The 22,789-nt window shown below is 52.0% G+C and overlaps 1 pseudogene; it reads left to right on the forward strand.

The window, feature by feature from the left end:
* Positions 1–20,484: 20,484 nt before the first annotated feature.
* Positions 20,485–22,251, forward strand: LOC137545303 (E3 ubiquitin-protein ligase TRIM39-like; annotated as a pseudogene).
* Positions 22,252–22,789: the final 538 nt, after the last annotated feature.

Raw genomic sequence — 22,789 nt, forward strand, 5'->3', positions numbered from 1 at the left:
CAATGATCTATTAGTCAGAAGAATTGTTGCTGGGGACTGGCCGTAGCAACACAGCTGGGGGCGGGACGTGGCAAAATAGCAAGAAGCTGTCGGCTGCTTTGTAACAACTTTGGGAAAACTAGGGGGCTGGGTTTCAAGCACTTACCTTATTTTAGTGTGAAAAGGTGAGTAAAAATACATTACAATTACCAATTCTTCTTACAGAACAGGGTCAGATTTACCATAAGGCAGTGTAGGCACATGCCTACAGGCGCCTGATGATGGAAAGGCGGCTCACTCCCCTCCCAGAGCTCCTCCCTCCCTCCTTCCCTATGCAGAGTCCTGATGAGAGTGTATATGAGAGGTTAGTCACCCAGCTCTCTGTATTCCACTGAAGAGATCTCTCTTCGGTCAGCGGCACCTCTAGCTACCTAATACCCGGGGACACCTCTAGCTACTGAATATTGAGCGTAATTCTGGCTATATATTGTATTTTTCGGCATATAAGATGCACCTTTTCTTCCCCAAAAGGGGGGAAAATGGGTGCGTCTTATATGCCAAAGATACAGAAAAATGGGTGCAGAGTGTGCAGGGAAGCTCTTACCCGTCCTGCCGCCGCACTCCTCTCCCCCGCGTTTCAGCTGCAATCCTCTTTTCCCTCCGCAGGTGACTTTCAGTGAAGCTGTCACCGCCGCTGGGTCCTCTGTTCCTCCTGGCACCCTGTCAATAAAAAATAAACATATGTTAGTGGCATGTTACAGTACTGGTACTTCATGTACAGCCGCTATCCCCTTCTTAAATGCCACTCACAGAAAGCCGCCACCGCCTCTGCCGCTACACACCGGGTCCTTCGCGCTGGCCTCCTACTTCCGCTGCACAGCACGTGCACGGCGTGTGACATCACGCATGACACGGTGCACATGCTGTGAAGCAGAAGTAGAAGGAGGCCATCGTGAAGGACCCATTACTTTAGCTTCTGCAGCACAACAGTAAAGTGAGACTCTTTTCTGCTGACAAAATGTTACCAGTTAAACCATTAGGTGGAGCTAAACAGATATGAAACGATTATTTGATATATATATCTCTTTGCTCCAGATCAGGTGTTTTTGTGGCTACACTTGTTAAAGGTGTGAAGACTATGATGTTCACATTTGTTTTATGACCCTTGTGAGCTGCACCCCACCACAGGCTGTGAGTGTCACAAGGGGTAGGTAAGAGAAAGGGTGTGAACATTGGGGCATCAACGATTGGCAGGGAAGCCTCATTCATAGGCAAACGCAGGGGGGGGGGGGGGGGGGGCGGGTTACAGCTGCACAGAATCCCCCCTCAGGCCAGGGCCGGTACAGTGTCTGAGGACAGGCATAAGTTGAGACACTACAATATCTGTAGGCACCCTGAAGCTCGCAGCACTGCCCCCTTTTCTTTACCTGCTACAGTTGACTTTGGATGGAGCAGCGTGTGTGCAGAGCATGGAGCAGCAGTGTGTGTACAGAGCATGGAGCAGCAGCGTGTGTGCAGAGCATGGAGCAGCAGCGTGTGTACAGAGCATGGAGCAGCAGCATGTGTGCAGAGCATGGAGCAGCAGCATGTGTGCAGAGCATGGAGCAGCATCGTGTGTACAGAGCATGGCGCAGCAGCGTGTGTACAGAGCATGGAGCAGCAGTGTGTGTACAGAGCATGGAGCAGCAGCGTGTGTGCAGAGCATGGAGTAGCAGCGTGTGTACAGAGCATGGAGCAGCAGCGTGTGTGCAGAGCATGGAGCAGCAGCATGTGTGCAGAGCATGGAGCAGCAGCGTGTGTACAGAGCATGGAGCCAGAGCCGGGCTGAGGCATAGGCTGGAGAGGCTCCAGCCTCAGGGCGCAGTGTAGGAGGGGGCGCAGAATTCATTCAGCTGTCATTCCTAATTGTGTTTGAAGCAGAAAGAAATAAGAAAAGGGGATACATGGCAGTGACTGCAAGCCAGATAACTAGATATTAAGGTGTTGGGGAGGTTGTGGGCCCTGTGGCCCTCTTAGTCTAATAGCAGTCAGTGTGTGACGGCCAGTGGTGCTCACCGCCAGGTCGTGATCACGCTTACGCGTGGATTCACGACCATTTTGACGCATTCCGCCTCGGACACAAAAATCCGTGAATAGATTTTTAACCACGAAAATCTACTTCGGCTTCGCGTGAATGCGGACAGAAATCCGCATTCACGCTCGTGAAACCCGGTGCTGAAGTCGTGGTTTGCGGAAATGCGTCAAACTATGCGGAAGTGACACATTGCAGGCCAATCAGAGGGCCCCAGCCAGGCCCTAGCAACCAATCACAGGAGGGGAGCTATGTCCTCCCCTCCTGAATATAAAGCGGCGGCCATGATGAAAAAGCTCTGTCCTTGCTAGACTGTGGTGCTGAGAGGATTATCTCCAGGCCATTGTTGTTTGAGCAAGTGCATTTATTGTGTTAAAAACAAAGCGGTTTTTTTTGCTAACACTGCTCTTATACTGTACACAGTTAGCTAGTCAGTGAGTGATTGCTGTAGTTAGTTGTAGTCAGTGTAGTGTAGTGGGAGTGTGGGAGTCTAGTGATTATTTAACTGTGTGTAGTGCTGTGCAGGCAGGTTCAGTGCTGCAGTGTAGTGGGAGTGGGGATTATCTGTGTGTAGAGTGCAGGCAGGCAGGTTAGTGCAGCTGCAGTGTTCACGCTGTTCATTCATTCTGTCAGTGACCTTGTGCCGTGCCCAGTGCCCACTGCTCGCTCGCTGGCATATGAGCATCTCATTACACAGTGTGACATCCTTGTGTGCCCACTGCATCCTTCAGTGACCTAGTTGTATATCCAGTGCCCACTGCATCCTTCAGTGACCTTGTACTGTGGCCACTGCATCCTTCAGTGACCTAGTTGTATATCCAGTGGCCACTGCTGTGCCCACTGCATCCTTCAGTGACCTTGTACTGTGCCCACTGCATCCTTCAGTGACCTTGTACTGTGCCCACTGCATCCTTCAGTGACCTAGTTGTATATCCAGTGCCCACTGCTTTGCCCACTGCATCCTTCAGTGACCTTGTACTGTGGCCACTGCATCCTTCAGTGACCTAGTTGTATATCCAGTGCCCACTGCTGTGCCCACTGCATCCTTCAGTGACCTTGTACTGTGCCCACTGCATCCTTCAGTGACCTTGTACTGTGCCCACTGCATCCAGTGATTCATTACTAGCAACATGTCTGGCAGGGTTTCGCGGGGTGAGAGGAAAGGGAGTTCAATTGCCTCAGCCACTTCTGGGACTGCTCCACGTCCAGGGAGAGGACGCCCAGCTGTACGTGGTCGTGATGCAGCAGAAAGGGGGGCAGCAAAGCCTGGGCCGAGTCAGCGGACGCCATTGTCCAAATATTTTAAAGTTTCTGGTCCCCGTGTGGTGGTTGAGCAAATGGAACCTGACGTACTCATGGACATCATGACTTCCTCCCAGACCTCTACTGTGAGCACCACTCCAAGCAGTAGCAGCAGCAGCCAACATCCCACGCTTGTTGTGACATCCACCCCAGCACCCACTGGTCAGCAGCCCTCCCAGGATGACAGCGTTCTGTCCCTCAGTCCGGCATCTGGGAACCTGCTGATGCAAGAAGCTCAGGACTTACTGGGGACTGATGTGGCAGAGATTGAGATCGGGCCACAATCACAAGCGTTGTTGAGTTCTGGTGATGAAGAAGAGGGGTCTGTGTCTGGGGATGTAGGGACAGAAGAGGAGGCGGGGGAGTCAGAGGAAGAGCTGGATTATGATGATGCTGCTGATGATGACGACGTTGTGGACCCTAACTATGTGCAGCCTGCTGAGTCCGTGGAAGAATGGTCAGAGGCAGAGCAGGATGACGAGTCACCTCGGCCTAGGCAAGGATATCGCCATATGTCAGGCAGGGGCAGGGGCATCGGCAGCAGTTGGCGTGGAGGAAGTAGACAGGACACTGCTTCAGCCGGCACCACCACCATGCAACCCCCGGCAACTACTACCACACATTGCTCCTCTGCACCCTCTGCTAGTGGGGGCCGCAGTAAATTAAAGTCACCAGTGTGGGATTGCTTTGAGGAATGTACTGATGACAAAAGGTATGCGGTGTGCAGGTTATGCAGCAAAAGATTGAGCCGTGGGAAAAGTCTGAGCAAGATGGGTACCTCATCCCTCCAGGGCCACCTGAGAAGCCACCACTGCCGCGAGTATGCGGAGTTTAAGAGGAAGCAGGCACTGCTGGCAGGGGTTCCTGAGAGCAGAAGGCCCACCAGCGCAGCAGCATCATCCCTCCCTCAGGGTCGTGAATCCCCCACAGCAGCAGCAGTAGTAGCACGCAAGCGCTCTTCCACCTCGGCTACTCAGGACACAGACATTGAGGCTGGCAGCCAGTGTTCGTCTCTCTCCTCTGTCTCCCCTGCATCCCAGCGTCGTCAGACCCTGCTGAGCGACACCTTTCAGGGTCTGACCAAGCCTCTGCCTCCAAGCCACAGGCGGATCCGCAAACTAAATGGCTTGCTGGCCCGGGCCATGGCATCACAGCTGCTTCCCTACTCCCTGGTGCAGGAGGGGAGCGCCATGCGGACGCTGCTCCAATTTGGCATCCCCGAGTGGCAAGTCCCCAGTCGCCACTATTTCAGCAGGAGCGCGATCCCAGCACTCCACAAGTTTGCAGTGGAAAACGTGGCCCGTTCCCTGGACTACTCTGTGGGCAAGCGGGTCCACGTGACCATGGACTCGTGGAGTAGCAGATTTGGGATAGGTCGCTACCTGTCCTTTACGGCCCACTGGGTGACACTGATGGAAGGGAGGGAGGACAAGAGCGCATCAGCCCAGCTAGTGGTGCCACCACGCGGGATCAGGGGGGATGCAGAAGGGTCCTGTCACGACACTCCCTCAGCACCCGGAAAGCAAGCCCGCCTCGGCAGCAGCAGCGCCAAGCCTCGGCACTGCCAAGCCCTTTTAAAATTGGTGACCCTGGGGAAGGAGAGGCTTACGGCCACCAACGTCCTGGCCGCCCTCAGGAAGCAGGAGCGGAGGTGGCTGACCCCCAGAGGCCTGGAAGTGGGGTATGTGTCAGCCGATAACGGGGCCAACCTGGTGGCAGCAGTGCAGCAGGGAAACCTCCAGCACATCCCCTGCTTGGCCCACGTGCTCAATCTTGTGGTGCAGCGCTTCTTGCGCACCTACCAGGGGATGAGCGAGCTGCTGCAGGATGCCCGGGCGGTGGTACGCTTTTTCCGCCTGTCAGCCACTGCCTCTGCACTCTTGTCCACCTTACAGCAGCAGTATGGAAGGCCACAACACCGGCTGATCATCGACATGCCAGTTCGCTGGAATTCGACTCTGGCCATGTTGGAGCGGCTGTGTCAGCACAGGCTGGCTGTTAGGGCCTACATGCTAGACCAAAGTGTCCCCAGCAACCAGCAAGTCCCCATGATTACTGCCACTCAGTGGACACTGATGCAGCAAGTATGCCTGGTGCTGAGTCCCTTCCTGGAGGCAACCAAGATGGTCAGTGAGGAGCGGGCCTCTGTGTGCCAGTGGGTGCCCTTGGTTTGTCTACTGGAGCAGGCAATGGACAATTTAATTGAGCGTGGGGATGAAGCCCTGAGGCAGTTGGAAGAACAGGAGCAGATGGCAGCACAGTCCAGCTCATAGGAGGGCTCACAGCAGGTAGTGGAAGAGTTGGAGGTCCCTAACCTGAATGAGGAGGAGGAGGAGGAGGAGCAGAGTGCAGCAGGCGTTGTACGTGGATGGCGGTTTGAGGAGGACAACGACATGGCACAGGAAGAGGACAGGCATGCGTTATGGGACAATGGCGAGGACGAGGAAGATCTTGCTGGCAGGGCCCACTTGTTTCCCATGGCTGTGCACATGTTGCGCTGCCTTCGCAGGGACCCCCGGGTGATCCAGATGCGTTTAAGGGAGGACATCTGGATTACCTTGATGCTTGATCCCCGTCTGAAGGGGAAGCTGGGAGACTTAATGACGCCATCCACCACCGAGCAACGCACAAGGGAGTTGAAGGAGGCCCTTGTGCGCAGACTACTGGAAGCATTCCCCCAGCCTTCCACCCCCACTGTAACTGCTCTGCCAAGCCAGCAAGAGGTGCCTGCCATTGCCACTAGCAGCACAACAACAACCACCACCAGCAGCAGCAGCAGCAACTGGCGCCCCGGAGACCTGAAGAGCCTAAGCAAGAGCCTGTATGCAGTGCAGCAGCCCAGAACAGAGGTGCCCGCCACAGCATCCACCACCAACCAGCACAAGCAACAACTGACCACCATGGTGTCTGACTATTTATGGCACAAGAAAGTATACAAATATCCGGGCACCAATCAGCAAGATAATGCACAAACTCCTTTGAAGCAGATTTCTCTGTGAAAAGGCTGTTAGGCCATACAATTCGTCTGTCAGAATTCTTGGGGAAGGATAAAGGAGTTTGTGCATTATCTTGCTGATTGGTGCCCGGATATTTGTATACTTTCTTGTGCCATAAATTGTTACCTACTCTTCCGGAGGCACGGTCTCTAACCCCTGCTACCCCCTTGGGGCTGCCTACCAGGGCATCTAGTGCCACCCTATCCACTCTTCTGGTTGCTGATGGTGTCTGACTATATGGGGTCATCCAGCGGGCTCAATGACACCGACAGCCCCGTGGACCCCTTGGAGTACTGGGTCAAGAGACTGGACATCTGGAGCGAGCTTTCCCAGTACGCCCTGGAACTCCTATCCTGCCCTCCTTCCAGTGTCCTCTCAGAGAGATGCTTTAGTGCGGCCGGTGGCGTGGTCACAGAGAAGCGCTCTCGGCTCTCCCACGCCTCTGTGGACAAACTCACCTTCCTGAAAATCAACCAGGCTTGGGTGGAAGGTGAGTTCCTGGCCCCTATTGTCGGACACAGGGGGACATGAAGTGGCTGCTGCATGTGCTGTTGTTAACTATGCCTGCCTTTATAAAGACATCTACCTGCCTAGTGCCTACCTTGGTTAATTTTTTGGTGTTATGGTACTACTACCAGTAAGTTGCCATGGTCCTCCTTCTGAGCTGCTGAACTGACCGCCCACTTTGTCCTCCTGACTCCGTCGCTACTACACTCTGCGTTCACACTGCCCGGGTCACCGGGTGCATTTAATTTTTTGGCCAGCACTATGACGCTGTGCTACTACTACTGTGTTGCTGCTGCTGAACTGACCGCCCGCTTTGTCCTCCTGACTCAGTCGCTACTACCAGCCTCGGACAGGCCCACCGAACCACCGATGGTCCCATCGGTGGGCCCCGGCCGTCCCGCCTCCTGGGGGCCCCAGTGCTAAAAAGGAGGGGGGCTAAGCGCAGGAAGGGGGGACATTGTGCACAGATCGGCGGGGAGGGGCGGAAGCCTCCCCCCCCCTCCCTCACCTAGGGGCCCCCCTTCCGCGCTCCCCCCCCCTCTCCAGAATTGCAGCCAGCGGGGAAGAATCACTTAACGGCATGAGTTACGGAGATGAGATCCGTAGCTCTGCGTGCCGCTGGCTGGTCTGCTCTGGTTCCTGAACTGACTGTCCAATCACGCTCTCGCAGGAAGTACTGCGAGAGCGTGATTGGACAGTCAGTTCAGGAAGCAGAGAGCAGACCAGCCAGCGGCACGCAGAGCTACGGATCTCATCTCCGTCATAGAGATGGGAAGTTCGGATCTTTTCAATGATCCGGATGATTCGAATCGGATCATTGAAGAGATCCGGATCTTTGATCCGAATCTCGGATCATTTTACTACAGGAAGCATTCGGGGGTGAAATGAACAGCAGGACAGGTCTGTGGACAGGAGAAGGGGAGGGAGTGGACACACAGAGAAGGGGAGAAGATGGACAGAGGGCAGGGAGTGGACAGAGAAGGGAGGAGGGACGAGCAGAGAGCAGAAATGTTTGCACGTAATACCCACATGCTGCAATCATATGCTTTACATGTATTTCACCTACATGCTCATCTGTACACTTTGAAAGAAAAGGTCGCACAGTGAAAGAAAGCATTCCCAGAAGATAAGTGCAGCTGTTTAGTGCCGAGTGCAGGAGGATTATATTGCCTTTCAATCACACTGTCTGCAAAGTTACTGAGCTGTGCTGAGCCAAAAGCTTCCCATGTGATCACTGTGCAGCACTACGGAACAGCCAGCCTATAATCAGCAGCACGTTATAGCCAGTATGTGTGCTCTACACATATCTGGCAGTGGCACCCATGTCCCCTCTCTCTCATCTACCTGTCTCCCTGCAAGGCTGGCTCCCAGAGCCGGGACAAAGTCCTCCAGCACCCAAGGCTGAGACAGCAAAGTGCGCCCCTCCATCCCTGCCTCCCCAGCATCACACACTGATTGCTATTAGACTAAGAGGCGCCACAGGGCCCACAACCTCCCCAACACCTTAATATCTAGTTATCTGGCTTGCAGTCACTGCCATGTATCCCCTTTTATTATTTCTTTCTGCTTCAAACACAATTAGGAATGACAGCTGGACGAATTCTGCGCCCCCTCCTACACTGCGCCCTGAGGCTGGAGCCTCTCCAGCCTATGCCTCGGCACGGCCCTGCTGGCTCCCATCCAACAGAGCGATCCCTGCTTCCAGGACCCCGCTGCCCGCTGAGAGGGGGCGTGTCGCTCCTGGCCCCGCCCCTTTTGCGATCCGAATCGTTCATTTTGATGATTCGGATGATCGACTCATAAAATAGATTCGGATCAAAGATCCGAATCGTTCATGATCCGGACAACACTACTCCGTCATGCTGGTAAGTGATTATTTGCCGCTGGCTGCAATTCTGGAGCGGGAGCCCCTAGGTGAGGGAGGGGGGTTTCTGGTCACTGCTGCCCACATTATGATTTTCTGGTGTCTGCTGCCCACATTGCGATTTTCAGGTGTCTGCTGCCCACATTACGATTTTCAGGTGTCTGCTGCCCACATTGCGATTTTCAGGTGTCTGCTGCCCACATTACGATTTTCAGGTGTCTGTTGCCCACATTATGATTTTCAGGTGTCTGCTGCCCACATTACGATTTTCAGGTGTCTGCTGCCCACATTGCGATTTTCAGGTGTCTGCTGCCCACATTACGATTTTCAGGTGTCTGCTGCCCACATTGCGATTTTCAGGTGTCTGTTGCCCACATTATGATTTTCTGGTGTCTGCTGCCCACATTGCGATTTTCAGGTGTCTGCTGCCCACATTACGATTTTCAGGTGTCTGCTGCCCACATTGCGATTTTCAGGTGTCTGTTGCCCACATTATGATTTTCTGGTGTCTGCTGCCCACATTGCGATTTTCAGGTGTCTGCTGCCCACATTACGATTTTCAGGTGTCTGCTGCCCACATTGCGATTTTCAGGTGTCTGCTGCCCACATTACGATTGTCTGGTGTCTGCTGCCCACAGTACGATTTTCTGGTCACTGCTGCCTACATTGCGATTTTCTGGTGTCTGCTGCCCACATTACGATTTTCTGGTCACTGCTGCCTACATTGCGATTTTCTGGTGTCTGCTGCCCACATTACGATTTTCTGGTGACTGCTGCCCACATTACGATTTTCTGGTGACTGCTGCCCACATTGTGATTTTCTGGTGACTGCTGCCCACATTACGATTCTCTGGTCACTGCTGCCTACATTGCGATTTTCTGGTGTCTGCTGCCCACATTACGATTTTCAGGTGTCTGCTGCCCACATTACGCTTTTCTGGTGACTGCTGCCCACATTGCGATTTTCAGGTGTCTGCTGCCCACATTACGATTTTCTGGTGTCTGCTGCCCACAGTACGATTTTCTGGTCACTGCTGCCCACATTGCGATTTTCAGGTGTCTGCTGCCCACATTACGATTTTCTGGTCACTGCTGCCCACTTTTGGGGGGGGGGGGGTATCTGGCACCAACCTGATTGCATTTTGGGGGGTATCTGCCGCCAATCTGATTGCATTTTGTGGGGGTATCAGCCGCCAACCTGATTGCATTTTGTCGGAAAATCTGCTGCGATTTGACTACTTGATGAATTATCATGAGGCATGTAACTACTTGAATATTTTATCTAAAATGTATCTGGTCGGACCTAATCTCTGTGAATAACACCGCTACTTATGTTGTGTTTTTTTTGTTTTTTTAAGTCTGCCCATGACTCATCGTGACCACGCCGATGTTCCAGTGCGTGGTGACACCCATTTACTTTCGCTGCGGCGCGCCGCATGTGGACATATCCCTATTGGAGACTGTCCTCAGAAGTGCTCACAATCTTTTCCCTACCATAAACTCATGCAAAATTTCTAGAGTACATGTGTATGTGAGCCCAAAATGGGGGGGGGGGGGGGGGGGGGCGGCGAGGAGGAGGGGATCGGGGGGGGGGCCCCCAGGCTGAAACTTCCTTGGTGGGCCCTTAGTGTCCCAGTCCGACCCTGGCTACTACACTCTGCGTTCACACTGCCCGGGTCACCGGGTGCATTTAATTTTTTGGCCAGCACTATGACGCTGTGCTACTACTACTGTGCTGCTGCTGCTGCTGAACTGACCGCCCGCTTTGTCCTCCTGACTCAGTCGCTACTACACTCTGCGTTCACACTGCCCGGGTCACCGGGTGCATTTAATTTTTTGGCCAGCACTATGACGCTGTGCTACTACTACTGTGCTGCTGCTGCTGAACTGACCGCCCGCTTTGTCCTCCTGACTCAGTCGCTACTACACTCTGCGTTCACACTGCCCGGGTCACCGGGTGCATTTAATTTTTTGGCCAGCACTATGACGCTGTGCTACTACTACTGTGCTGCTGCTGCTGAACTGACCGCCCGCTTTGTCCTCCTGACTCAGTCGCTACTACATTCTGCGTTCACACTGCCCGGGTCACCGGGTACATTTAATAATTTTTTGGCCAGCACTATGACGCTGTGCTACTACTACTGTGCTGCTGCTGCTGAACTGACCGCCCGCTTTGTCCTCCTGACTCAGTCGCTACTACACTCTGCGTTCACACTGCCCGGGTCACCGGGTACATTTAATTTTTTGGCCAGCACTATGACGCTGTGCTACTACTACTGTGCTGCTGCTGCTGAACTGACCGCCCGCTTTGTCCTCCTGACTCAGTCGCTACTACACTCTGCATTCACACTGCCCGGGTCACCGGGTGCATTTAATTTTTTGGCCAGCACTATGACGCTGTGCTACTACTACTGTGCTGCTGCTGCTGAACTGACCGCCCGCTTTGTCCTCCTGACTCCGTCGCTACTACACTCTGCGTTCACACTGCCCGGGTCACCGGGTGCATTTAATTTTTTGGCCAGCACTATGACGCTGTGCTACTACTACTGTGCTGCTGCTGCTGCTGAACTGACCGCCCGCTTTGTCCTCCTGACTCAGTCGCTACTACACTCTGCGTTCACACTGCCCGGGTCACCGGGTGCATTTAATTTTTTGGCCAGCACTATGACGCTGTGCTACTACTACTGTGCTGCTGCTGCTGCTGAACTGACCGCCCGCTTTGTCCTCCTGACTCAGTCGCTACTACACTCTGCGTTCACACTGCCCGGGTCACCGGGTGCATTTAATTTTTTGGCCAGCACTATGACGCTGTGCTACTACTACTGTGCTGCTGCTGCTGAACTGACCGCCCGCTTTGTCCTCCTGACTCAGTCGCTACTACACTCTGCGTTCACACTGCCCGGGTCACCGGGTGCATTTAATTTTTTGGCCAGCACTATGACGCTGTGCTACTACTACTGTGCTGCTGCTGCTGAACTGACCGCCCGCTTTGTCCTCCTGACTCAGTCGCTACTACACTCTGCGTTCACACTGCCCGGGTCACCGGGTACATTTAATTTTTTGGCCAGCACTATGACGCTGTGCTACTACTACTGTGCTGCTGCTGCTGAACTGACCGCCCGCTTTGTCCTCCTGACTCAGTCGCTACTACACTCTGCATTCACACTGCCCGGGTCACCGGGTGCATTTAATTTTTTGGCCAGCACTATGACGCTGTGCTGCTACTACTACCACCAGTATGTTGCCGTGGTCCTTCTGTGCTGCTGAACTGACCGCCCGCATAGTCCTTCTCCTGACTCAGTCGCTACCACCACTGCACTCTGCGTTCACACTGCCCGTGTCCACTGACAACTCTGCTGCGATGTCATTGCTAATTGCTGCAAAAAAAAAACAAACAAAAAAAATTACAAAAACCTCTCTGGAGCCTTTTTGCCGTCAGCCACTCATCCTCCTCCAGCGGTACCTTCGCCGCCAAGTGCCATTGGAACTCGCCTTCACCTCTTTGACTGCTTAACGCGTATATCCCTTTTTAAAACCACTTATTACCAATTAATAGCCCCATTTAAAGTGTTGATTTCACTTTAAAATCCATTTTCTCTAGAAAAAAATTTTTGGAGGGAATTTTTTATGTTGAAGTTATGTTGCCCCTTATCACCTCGATAATCCATGCTATTTGGGGGACTGTAGCATGTATGGGGGCTTTGTTATTAACGTTAAAAGAAAATCCGCCTCTGGGCGTGAATCCACGCGTGATTACGCCATTCACGGAAAAAAATCTGCGTGGTTGCGTGGACGCGACCACAAATCCGCATGCGGCGGGGCCGAATGCGGATTTTTTTTTTCAACCACGCGGATTTCCGATATCGTGGATGAGGCACATCCGAGCATCCCTAGTGATGGCTGGGGTGGGAGGGATGGAGGGGCGCACTTTGGTGTCTCAGCCTTGAGTGCTGGAGGACCTTGTCCCGGCTCTGCATGGAGCAGCAGCATGTGTACAGTAGAGATGGCTCGAACCTCCAATTTTAGGTTCGCGAACCTTCGCCAAACGATCGATTCGCGCGAACTTTCGCGAACCGAAATAGACTTCAATGGGGCGGTGAACTTTGAAAACTAGAAACACTTATGCTGGCCACAAAAGTGATGGAAAAGATGTTTCAAGGGGTCTAACACCTGGAGGGGGGCATGGCGGAGTGGGATACATGCCAAAAGTCCCGGGAGAAAATCTGGATTTGACGCAAAGCAGCGTTTTACGGGCAGAAATCACATTGAATGCTAAATTGCAGGCCTAAAGTGCTTGAAAACATCTTGCATGTGTATATGTTACGGCCAGAACCCGAAGTGTGGCCACTTCTAGTTCTGGCCGGCCACTTCGGGTTCTGGCCGGCCAATGTGCGAAGTGGCCGCAGCGCAGCAGCCAATGTTAGAAATGTAATGTTTAAATGTATTAAAACCTGCTTAATTTCATGAAATATAGCCGGCGGCAATGTAATAGATGAAGACGCCGGCTTTCGCACTGCCTCCTCTCCTTCTCCCCCCCCCCCCCCCCCCCCCCCCGCCTCTCTCTGCCTCCTATACAACATACGGAGCAGCCGGAGACAATGCGTGTCCCGGAGAGTCGTTCGTTGTGGCAGTGGAAGCAGAGCGGGGAGGCTGCAGACATTGCTTCTGCCAGCACCCGCTCTGCAGGACGAACGACTCTCGGGGACACGCATTGTCCCCGGCTGCTCCGTATGTTGTATAGGAGGCGGGGAGAGGAGAGAGGCGGGGGGGGAGGAGGAGGAGGAGAGGAGGCAGTGCGAAAGCCGGCGGCTTCATCTATTACATTACCGCCGGCTATATTTCATGAAATTGAGCAGGTTTTAATACATTTAAACATTACATTTCTAACATTGGCCGCTGCACTGCGGCCACTTCGCACATTGGCCGGCCAGAACCCGAAGTGGCCGGCCAGAACGCGAAGTGGCCACATTTCGGGTTCTGGCCGTAACATATACATCAATCAGGTAGTGTAACAGGCCGGGGAATCCTGGTTCGATTCCGGTCCTGAGTGGGAACCTAAGAAACGGGCTACCACCACAAGGAAGGCAGCAGGCACGGCACGTGACGCAAGTCCCGACTGTGAGAGGACCAGAAATAACAGTACAAGAGGACTTTTTTGAGGCCCTGCTGTATAGGACGAGCTGCAGAGATCTACAGATTAGTCTGTCCATAGGACAACTATTAGTCGTGCACTGCACAAAGTTGGCCTTTATGGAAGAGTGGCAAGAAGAAAGGCATTGTCTACAGAAAAGCATAAGAAGTCCCGTTTGCAGTTTGCCACAAGCCATGTGGGGGACACAGCAACCATGTGGAAGAAGGTGCTCTGGTCAGATGAGACCAAAATGGAACTTATTGGCCAAAATGCAAAACGCTATGTATGGCGGAAAACTAACACTGCACATCACTCTGAACACACCATCCCCCCTGTCAAATATGGTGGTGGCAGCATCATGCTTGGGGGGTGCATCTCTTCAGCAGGGACAGGGAAGCTGGTCAGAGTTGATGGGAAGATGGATGGAGCCAAATACAGGGCAAACCTGGAAGAAAACCTCTTGGAGGCTGCAAAAGACTTGAAACTGGGGCGGAGGTTCACCTTCCAGCAGGACAATGACCCTAAACATAAAGCCAGGGCAACAATGGAATGGTTTAAAACAAAACATATCTATGTGTTAGAATGGCCCAGTCAAAGTCCAGATCTAAATCCAATCAAGAATCTGTGGCAAGATCTGAGAATGCAGGTGATGGCAGCTTTCCAGCCCATATGGTCGCCGGGCTGTGGTAGCTCAATGACAGAACAACAGTGACTGTCCAGCTGATCGAATTGGGTCTATCCACAATGAAGCAATGACCTTATCAACAGACACTCACACTCCTATAGCCGATGGTAATTGCTTCATTGTGATACGCAAGCCCCTTCACCGCGGCAAGGTAATGATCATGAAGGGGAATGGGCACATGTACATGCCTTTTGTTTTGTTGTTGCAGCTGCAGTGCAGCCAGAAAAATTAGGCAGGCATGTACACGCACCAGAAAAATTATTATAGCGGCCGCTGCTAGCAGCGGCCTTAAAAATTCAGGAATCTTCCTGGAGTCCTGGACCCTGTTGGTGGTGGCGGAGAAGGCAGTCAAGCGGCCTGCAGGCAGAGATGCTGTGTGTGGGGACTGACTTAGTCTTCGGGCGGGCAGTAGCCCTCCGGGATCCATGCCTCATTCATTTTGATAAAGGTGAGGTACTGAACACTTTTGTGACTTAGGCGACTTCTCTTCTCAGTGACAATGCCTACAGCTGCGCTGAAGGTCCTTTCTGACAGGACGTTTGAGGCAGGGCAAGACAGAAGTTAGATGGGAAATTGGGACAGCTCTGGCCACAGGTCAAGCCTGCGCACCCAGTTGTCCAAGGGTTCATCGCTGCTCACAGTGTCTACATCCACACTTAAGGCCAGGTAGTCGGCTACCAGCCGGTCCAGGCGTTGATGGAGGGTGGATCCGGAAGCGCTAAGGTGAGGCGTTGGACTAAAGAATGTCCGCATGTCTGACATCACCATGAGATCGCTGTAGCGTCCTGTCCTTGCCTGCGTGGACATGGTAGAAGGATTACTGGCAGTGGTACCTTTATTGCGTTGTGCTGTGACATCACCCTTATACGCATTGCCAGCTTGTTCTGCATGTGCTGCATCCTTTCTGCCTTCTGGTAAGTTGGTAACATGTCCGCCACTTTGTGCCTGTACCGAGGGTCTAGTAGCGTGGCCGCCCAGTACAGCTCATTCCCCTTGAGTTTTTTTATACGGGGGTTCCTCAACAGGCTGAACAACATGAAAGAGGACATCTGCACAAAGCTGGATGCAGACGTACTCTCCATCTCCTCTTGCTCTTCCTCCGTGATGTCAGCTAAGTCCTCCTCCTCCCCCCAGCCACGAACAATACCACGGGAACGTCGAGCAGCACCAGCCCCCTGCGACGCCTGCTGCGGTTGATCTGCTGCCGCCGCCTCCTCCTCCTCCTCCAAAGAAACACCTTCCTCATCATCCGAGTCTGACTCCTCTTCCCCACACGACTCTTCCTCCTCCTCCCACCCCCCCCCCCCTTTTTGCTGCTGCAGGTGTTGAGGAAACATCTGGTTCTGATGAAAATTGCTCCCACAACTGTTCCTCCTGTAACTGTTCCTCTTCACGCTCCTCCATAGCTTGATCCACCACTCTACGAACGGCACGCTCCAGGAAGTAAGCGTACGGGATCAAGTCGCTGATGGTGCCTTCACTGCGACTCACTAGTTTGGTCACCTCCTCAAACGGCCGCATGAGCATGCATGCATTTCGCATCAGTGTCCAGTTGTTGGGCCAGAACATCCCCATCTCCCCAGATTGTGTCCTTTTACTGTAATTGTACAGGTACTGGGTGATGGCTTTCTCCTGTTCTAGCAGGCGAGAGAACATGACCAGGGTCGAATTCCAGCGAGTCGGGCTATCACATATCAAGCGTCTCACCGGCAAGTTGTTTCTCCGCAGAATGTCCGCAAAGCGTGCCATGGCCGTGTAAGACCGCATGAAATGCCCACACAACTTCCTGGCCTGCTTCAGGATGTCCTCTAAGCCTGGGTACTTTGAGACAAATCTTTGAATGACTAGATTCAGCACATGTGCCATGCAGGGTACATGTGTCAGCTTTCCCAAATTCAAAGCGCAAAGGAGATTGCTGCCGTTTTCACACACAACGTTGCCGATCTCCAGCTGGTGCGGGGTCAGCCACTGATCCACCTGTTTGTTAAGAGCAGCCAGAAGAGCTGGTCCAGTGTGACTCTCCACTTTAAGGCAAGACATATCTAAGATGGCGTGACACCGTCGTACCTGGCATACAGCATAGGCCCTGGGGAGATGGGGCTGTGTAGCTGGAGAGGAGATCGCAGCACCAGTAGAGTTGAACTGCCATTCAGCCGAGGAGGACGATAGCGAAGAGGATGTAGCAGAAGGAGAAGGAGAGGAGGTGGCAGGAGGCCTGCCTGCAAGCCGTGGAGGTGTCACAAGCTGGTCCGCTGCACAGCCACGTACTCCCTGCTTGTCACCAGGTTGACCCAATGGGCTATGTAGGTAATGTAGCAGCCCTGACCATGCCTGGCAGACCAGGCATCCGTGGTCAGATGGAGCCTTGACCCAACGCTGTTAGCCAGATATGACACCACTTGCCTCTCAAATTCACGGTACAGTTTGGGTATCGCCTTCTTAGAGAAATAATTGCGGCCTGGCATCTTCCACTGCGGTGTCCCACAAATTTACGGAAGGCCTCAGAGTCCACCAGCTGGTATGTTAACAGCTGGCGAGCGAACAGTTCCGCCACGCCAGCTGTCAGACGCCGGGCAAGGGGGTGACTGGCAGGAATTGGCTTCTTCCGCTCAAACATTTCCTTCACGGATACCTGGCTGCTGTGGGCAGAGGAGCAGGAACCGCTGAAGGGCAGAGGCCGAGTGGAGGAGGGTGGCTATGAAGCTGCAAGGGAGAAAGCGGCTGAAGATGCTGCACTTGAAGGAGGAAGAGGAGAAGGAGGGTGGCTTTACTTTTGTGTGCTGCTTTTGCTCAGGTGCTCTCCCCATTGCAGTTTGTGCCTTTTCTGCAGGTGCCTTCGTAAGGCACTTGTCCCTACGTGGGTGTTGGCCTTTCCACGGCTCAATTTTTGGAGGCAGAGAGAACAGATGGCATTGCTCTGATCTAGGGATGACACACTAAAAAATTTCCAAACCGCTGAGCCCCCCTGGGGTGATGGCACTATGGTGGCATCAGCAGCTGACGTTGAAGGGCATGTTGGCATGTTGGCCACCAGCTGTTTCTGATGACAAGCTCCCTCTGTTTCTTTCAGCAACTCGCCTCCTACTCCTCTCTGTCTCCCCCTCTGAACTGTCCCCTTGGTCATCTTGTCTCTTAGGATCCCACGTGGTATCCATATCATCGTCATCATCATAATCATCCTGCCCAGCTTCGCTTGCTTCAGACACCTCCAAAACTGCACCAACAGCAGGTTCACTGTGTTCGGACTGCATGTGTGTGTTGTGTAATAATGCCTCATCGTAGTGTTATATTACTACAATGAGATTATTACAGTGATGTGTATGGAGGGGAGAGCAGGACAGAGTGCAGGAGTCCGTGTGTGTTGTGCAATGCCCAGTATTATTATATTTTATATCATACTGATATTATTACAGTGATGTGTATGGGGAGAGAGTGCAGGAATCTGTGTGTGTTGTGTAATAATTATTCCTCCAATTATTACATAATTACCTGACAGGACATCCCAGCATAACAGTGCTGGTGACCACCTGTGGATACTCCTGTTATTACATTATATTACATTACTAGGCAACTAGGTCCGTTTCAAACCCGGGTGCTGGAAGCAGCGACCGCCACACACCTGTCCGCCCGCAGGCACGCGCCTCCTGTGCACCTGCATCATCCTCATCCTCACACGTTACGTCCATAGTGTCGCCGCTTAGCTCAGACATATGAGGTGGTGTAACTTGCTTAGCGCCTTCATCTTGTTGTAACAATAATGGCTGTGAATCAGTGAATTCCCCACCAAATAACTCCTGCAAAGTGTCAAATGCAGCAGATGTGGTGCTTGTAGTAGCGCTGGTGGCTGTGGAAGATGAAGTGTTCTGTGTTAAATAGTCAACCACGTCCTGACAATCTTGGGAGGTGATGGGACGTGCCTTCTTCTGAGCACTGTACTTTGGGCCAGGGCTGCATGAAATTGCATCAACACGACCTTGCACAGACCTGCCGGGTGGCCTTCCTCTGGGTCTGCCTCTACCTCTTCCTCTACCTGTTTTGTCCGTTTTGTCCATATCGGGGGGGATGAAGTGAAAGGTATGCACTGACTTGACTAATACAATGTGCAGTCACACAGGTGCAGTTAACAGGTATGCATGGAGTGGTATAGCACATTGCGTGCGCTCAGCTCACGTAGGTAGGTGGGTGCACTGAAGTGAACAACAGGTAGGTATATGCAGTAATGGGTATTACAATGTGCACCTGTCACACACAGACAGGTAGCGGCCAGGGACAGTGACACTGCGTGCGCTCAACTCACGTAGGTAGGTGGGTGCACTGAAGTGAACAACAAGTATGTATATGCAGTAATGGGTATTACAATGTGCACCTGTCAGTCACACACAGACAGGTAGCGGTCAGGCACAGTGACACTGTGTGCACTCAGCTCACGTAGGTAGGTGGGTGCACTGTGATCAACAGGTAGGTATATGCAGTAATGGGTATTACAATGTGCACCTGTCACACACAGACAGGTAGCGGACAGGCACAGTGACACTGCATGCACTCAGCTCACGTAGGTAGGTAGGTGGGTGCACTGTGAACAACAGGTAGGTAGGTATGTGCAGTGATGGGTATTACAATGTGCACTTGTCGCACATAGACAGGTAGCGGACAGGCACAGTGACACTGTGTGCGCTCAGCTCACGTAGGTAGGTGGGTGCACTGTGATCAACAGGTAGGTATATGCAGTAATGGGTATTACAATGTGCACCTGTCACACACACAGGTGGTCACTGAATGTGCTGGGCCTGGCAGTGGCACACACAGTATGAATGATCAAGGCTGTCTATGCAACACAAGTGTCAGTGGGACACACACAAAAAAAAAAAAGATCACAAGAACAAGATTAGCTCTCGAGCTGTTGTGGGGTGCTATTTTAGCAGTAAGAATCAGCAAGGAGCAAGCTAAGAAGCCTACAAGAGCCTAACTAATCTTTCCCTATGTAAGAGTCTATAGCAGCTGTCCCTTCTCTAATTACTGCAGGAAAACGAGTGAGTAAGATGGCCGGCGCTGCCTGCCTTTTATAAGGGGGGAGTGGCTCCAGGAGGGAGTGTAGCCTGATTGGCTACAATGTGCCTGTTAACTGTGATGTAGAGGGTCAAAGTTGACCCTAATGGTGCACTATGGTGGCGAATCGAACTTCCGGAAGTTCGCCAGGAACCGTTCGGGCCATCTCTAGTGTACAGAGCATGGAGCAGCAGTGTGTGTACAGAGCATGGAGCTGCACCGTGTATACAGAGCATGGAGCAGCAACATGTATACAGAGCATGGAGTAGCAGCGTGTGTACAGAGCATGGAGCAGCAGCGTGTGTACAGAGCATGGAGCAGCAGCGTGTGTGCAGAGCATGGAGCAGCAGCGTGTGTGCAGAGCATGGAGCAGCAGCGTGTGTGCAGAGCATGGAGCAGCAGCGTGTGTACAAAACATGGAGCAGTAGTGTGTGTACAGAACATGGAGCAGCAGTGTGTGTACAGAGCATGGAGCAGCAGTGTGTGTACAGAGCATGGAGCAGCTCTGGGGAACTTAACAGAGTCAGGTATGAGCACAGCCCTGTGTCCTGCAGTGTGAATGCTTCACTTTCCCCTTCATTGCCAATGTCGGCTGTCCTCATTATTATCTGTATCCAAACTGCTCCTGATCGATCCTGTTGCTCTTTGGTCAGTCGAAAGGGATATTGCATTATGTGTACCCAGCATGATGTCCTACCATTTTAATATAATGTATTGTGCGTCGCTGAGGGAGAACTTTCAGGACACCCCCCACCCCCCTTGAAAATCCTGTTTTTGCCCCGGTCATGATTTGTTACGCCTCTGGTCAGGAGTTCAGCTCAGCCTCGTCCTGTATTACTGACACAACTGGTTTTACTGGATTCCAAGAATAAGATTTCAGTTTCATTTCCCTTGCTGCCAGCGATGGCGTCTGTTATTCTGAGCGAGGAGCTGGAGTGTCCCGTCTGTCTGACCAGTTATACCGATCCTGTAACCCTGAGATGTGGTCACAACTTCTGCCGGGTCTGTATTGATCGTGTGCTGGACTCACAGGAGGGCTCTGCAGGTTATTCATGTCCTGAATGTAGAGAGAAGTACAAGGAGCGGCCCGGACTGCAAACAAACATTGCTCTGAGGAACATAGCAGGGCGTTTCCTGACTACTCGGCCAGATCAGGAGGTATCCGGAGTCTGCTGTACTTACTGTGTGGACTCTCCTGTACCTGCTGTTATGTCCTGTCTGCACTGTGACGCTTCTCTGTGTGATAAACACCTGAGAGTCCACAGCAAGGCACCAGAACACGTCTTATGTGCCCCCACCACCTCCCCGGAGACCAGGAAATGCTCCGTCCATAAGGAACTATTGAGGTATTACTGCACTGAGGATGCTGCCTGTGTCTGTGTGTCCTGCTATGTGATTGGGGGACATGTAGGACATAAGATGATGTCACTGGATGAGGCCTCTGAGGAGAAGAAGAAGACGCTGAGAAATGATCTGCAGAAACTGATGGCAGAGACAGAGGAGGCTGAGAAAAGAGTCCAGAGTCTGGAGCAACGCAGGAAAAAAGCACAAGAAAAAGCAGATGGTGAAACAGAGAGAGTTACTGCCCTGTTTGATGAACTTGAAACACGAATGAGAGACTTAAAGAAGAGAGTCCTGAGTGACATCCCAAGGCAGGTACAAACCTATGATGATGGCATCAGACAGATGGAGATAAAGAAGGAGAAGCTGTCCAGGAAGATGCGTCACATTGAGGAGCTGTGTAACATGACTGATCCACTGACTGTCTTACAGGAATCACACACAGGTGACTTGTGTGACACGGAGGACAGACATGATAAGCAGCTCCATGATGGAGAGGATCTGGATGTGGCCGGCATCTCACACACATTACACACAGGACTGGCTGATATCATGTCTGGGGTAGCGGGGGTGCTCTCTGTACAGCCTGCAGACATATTACTGGATGTGAACACAGGTTATAATAAGCTATATATATATCAGATGACAGGAAAACTGTATCCTGGTCACCAGTGCAGAATCGCCCCAAAACACCACAGAGATTTCAGTTTTCTCAGGTGATGAGCAGCCAGAGTTTCTCCTCAGGGCGACATTACTGGGAAGTGGATGTTGGGGGATCAGAATGGTGGAGAGTTGGGATGTGCTACCCCAGTATAGCCAGGGGGGGACAGCAGTCACTGATTGGATGTAATAACAAGTCCTGGGGTTTGTGCAGGTGGGATAATCAGTACTCAGTGAGACATTACAGTGAAGAGATCCAGTTACATGATGGGATCCCCAGTGACAGAGTCAGGATAGATCTGGATTATGAAGCCGGGCAGATCTCCTTTTATGCCCTGTGTGACCCCATCAGACACCTCCACACCTTCACTGCCACCTTCACTGAGCCCCTGCATGCTGCGTTATATATAGGGAGAGGTTTTATAAAGATATCTGGAAGGAATCAGGAGATTGAAGAGGACGACATACTGCTAATATCACAGGAAGACATTTATGACTTTGTTAATTGTCCCGCCAATATGTGCCACAGTTTAAGCTCCTTAGAATAAACTCTGGTATAGTAAACATTCCGGTAATGTAGGTCCTGATCAATCACCATTATAAGTCTATGGGAGTAAGGCCTGTAAACATGTTTTTGGCCCCCACGTGACGTTGGATATACTAAAAAGTGGGTGGTGCATCTGCCATATATCATGAAACCCATGGGCGGCTGCTCTCTTCAGGCTGATTGCAAGCGAGTTAACTGTGAAACAAAACCAATAATATAACTATGTGAGAACAAGACAACATAGCAGAAAATATTTTTGAAGAGACAAAAAAAGTTTCAAGATGATCTTAAATTTTCATTTCAGTTATTTTGTAAAAACGAGTTCACAAATGTATCTAATAATGGGGTGTTTACAAAGGTGAATCCATTTGAAGATTTGTGATGTGAACTCTATTTTTACAAAAGAACTTTTTGATACATTAAAATTTAAGATCATCTTGAAACTTTTTTGTCTCTTCAAAAATATTTTTTGCTATATAGCCTTGTTCTTACATGATGCAAGTGAGTTAACGCCTGATAGCATTTGTAAGACAAGAATGGCACCGGCGCTGGATATACAGTACTGTACAAATAAGCAGCCTGGGGAAAATGGGGAATAATATGAATGTAAACAACAGGGGCCCCAACCGTCCCGTTTTCACCGGGACGGTCACGGGTTGG

Source organism: Hyperolius riggenbachi, chromosome 2 (genome assembly GCF_040937935.1).
Source record: "Hyperolius riggenbachi isolate aHypRig1 chromosome 2, aHypRig1.pri, whole genome shotgun sequence".
In the NCBI taxonomy this organism is placed as follows: Eukaryota; Metazoa; Chordata; class Amphibia; order Anura; family Hyperoliidae; genus Hyperolius; species Hyperolius riggenbachi.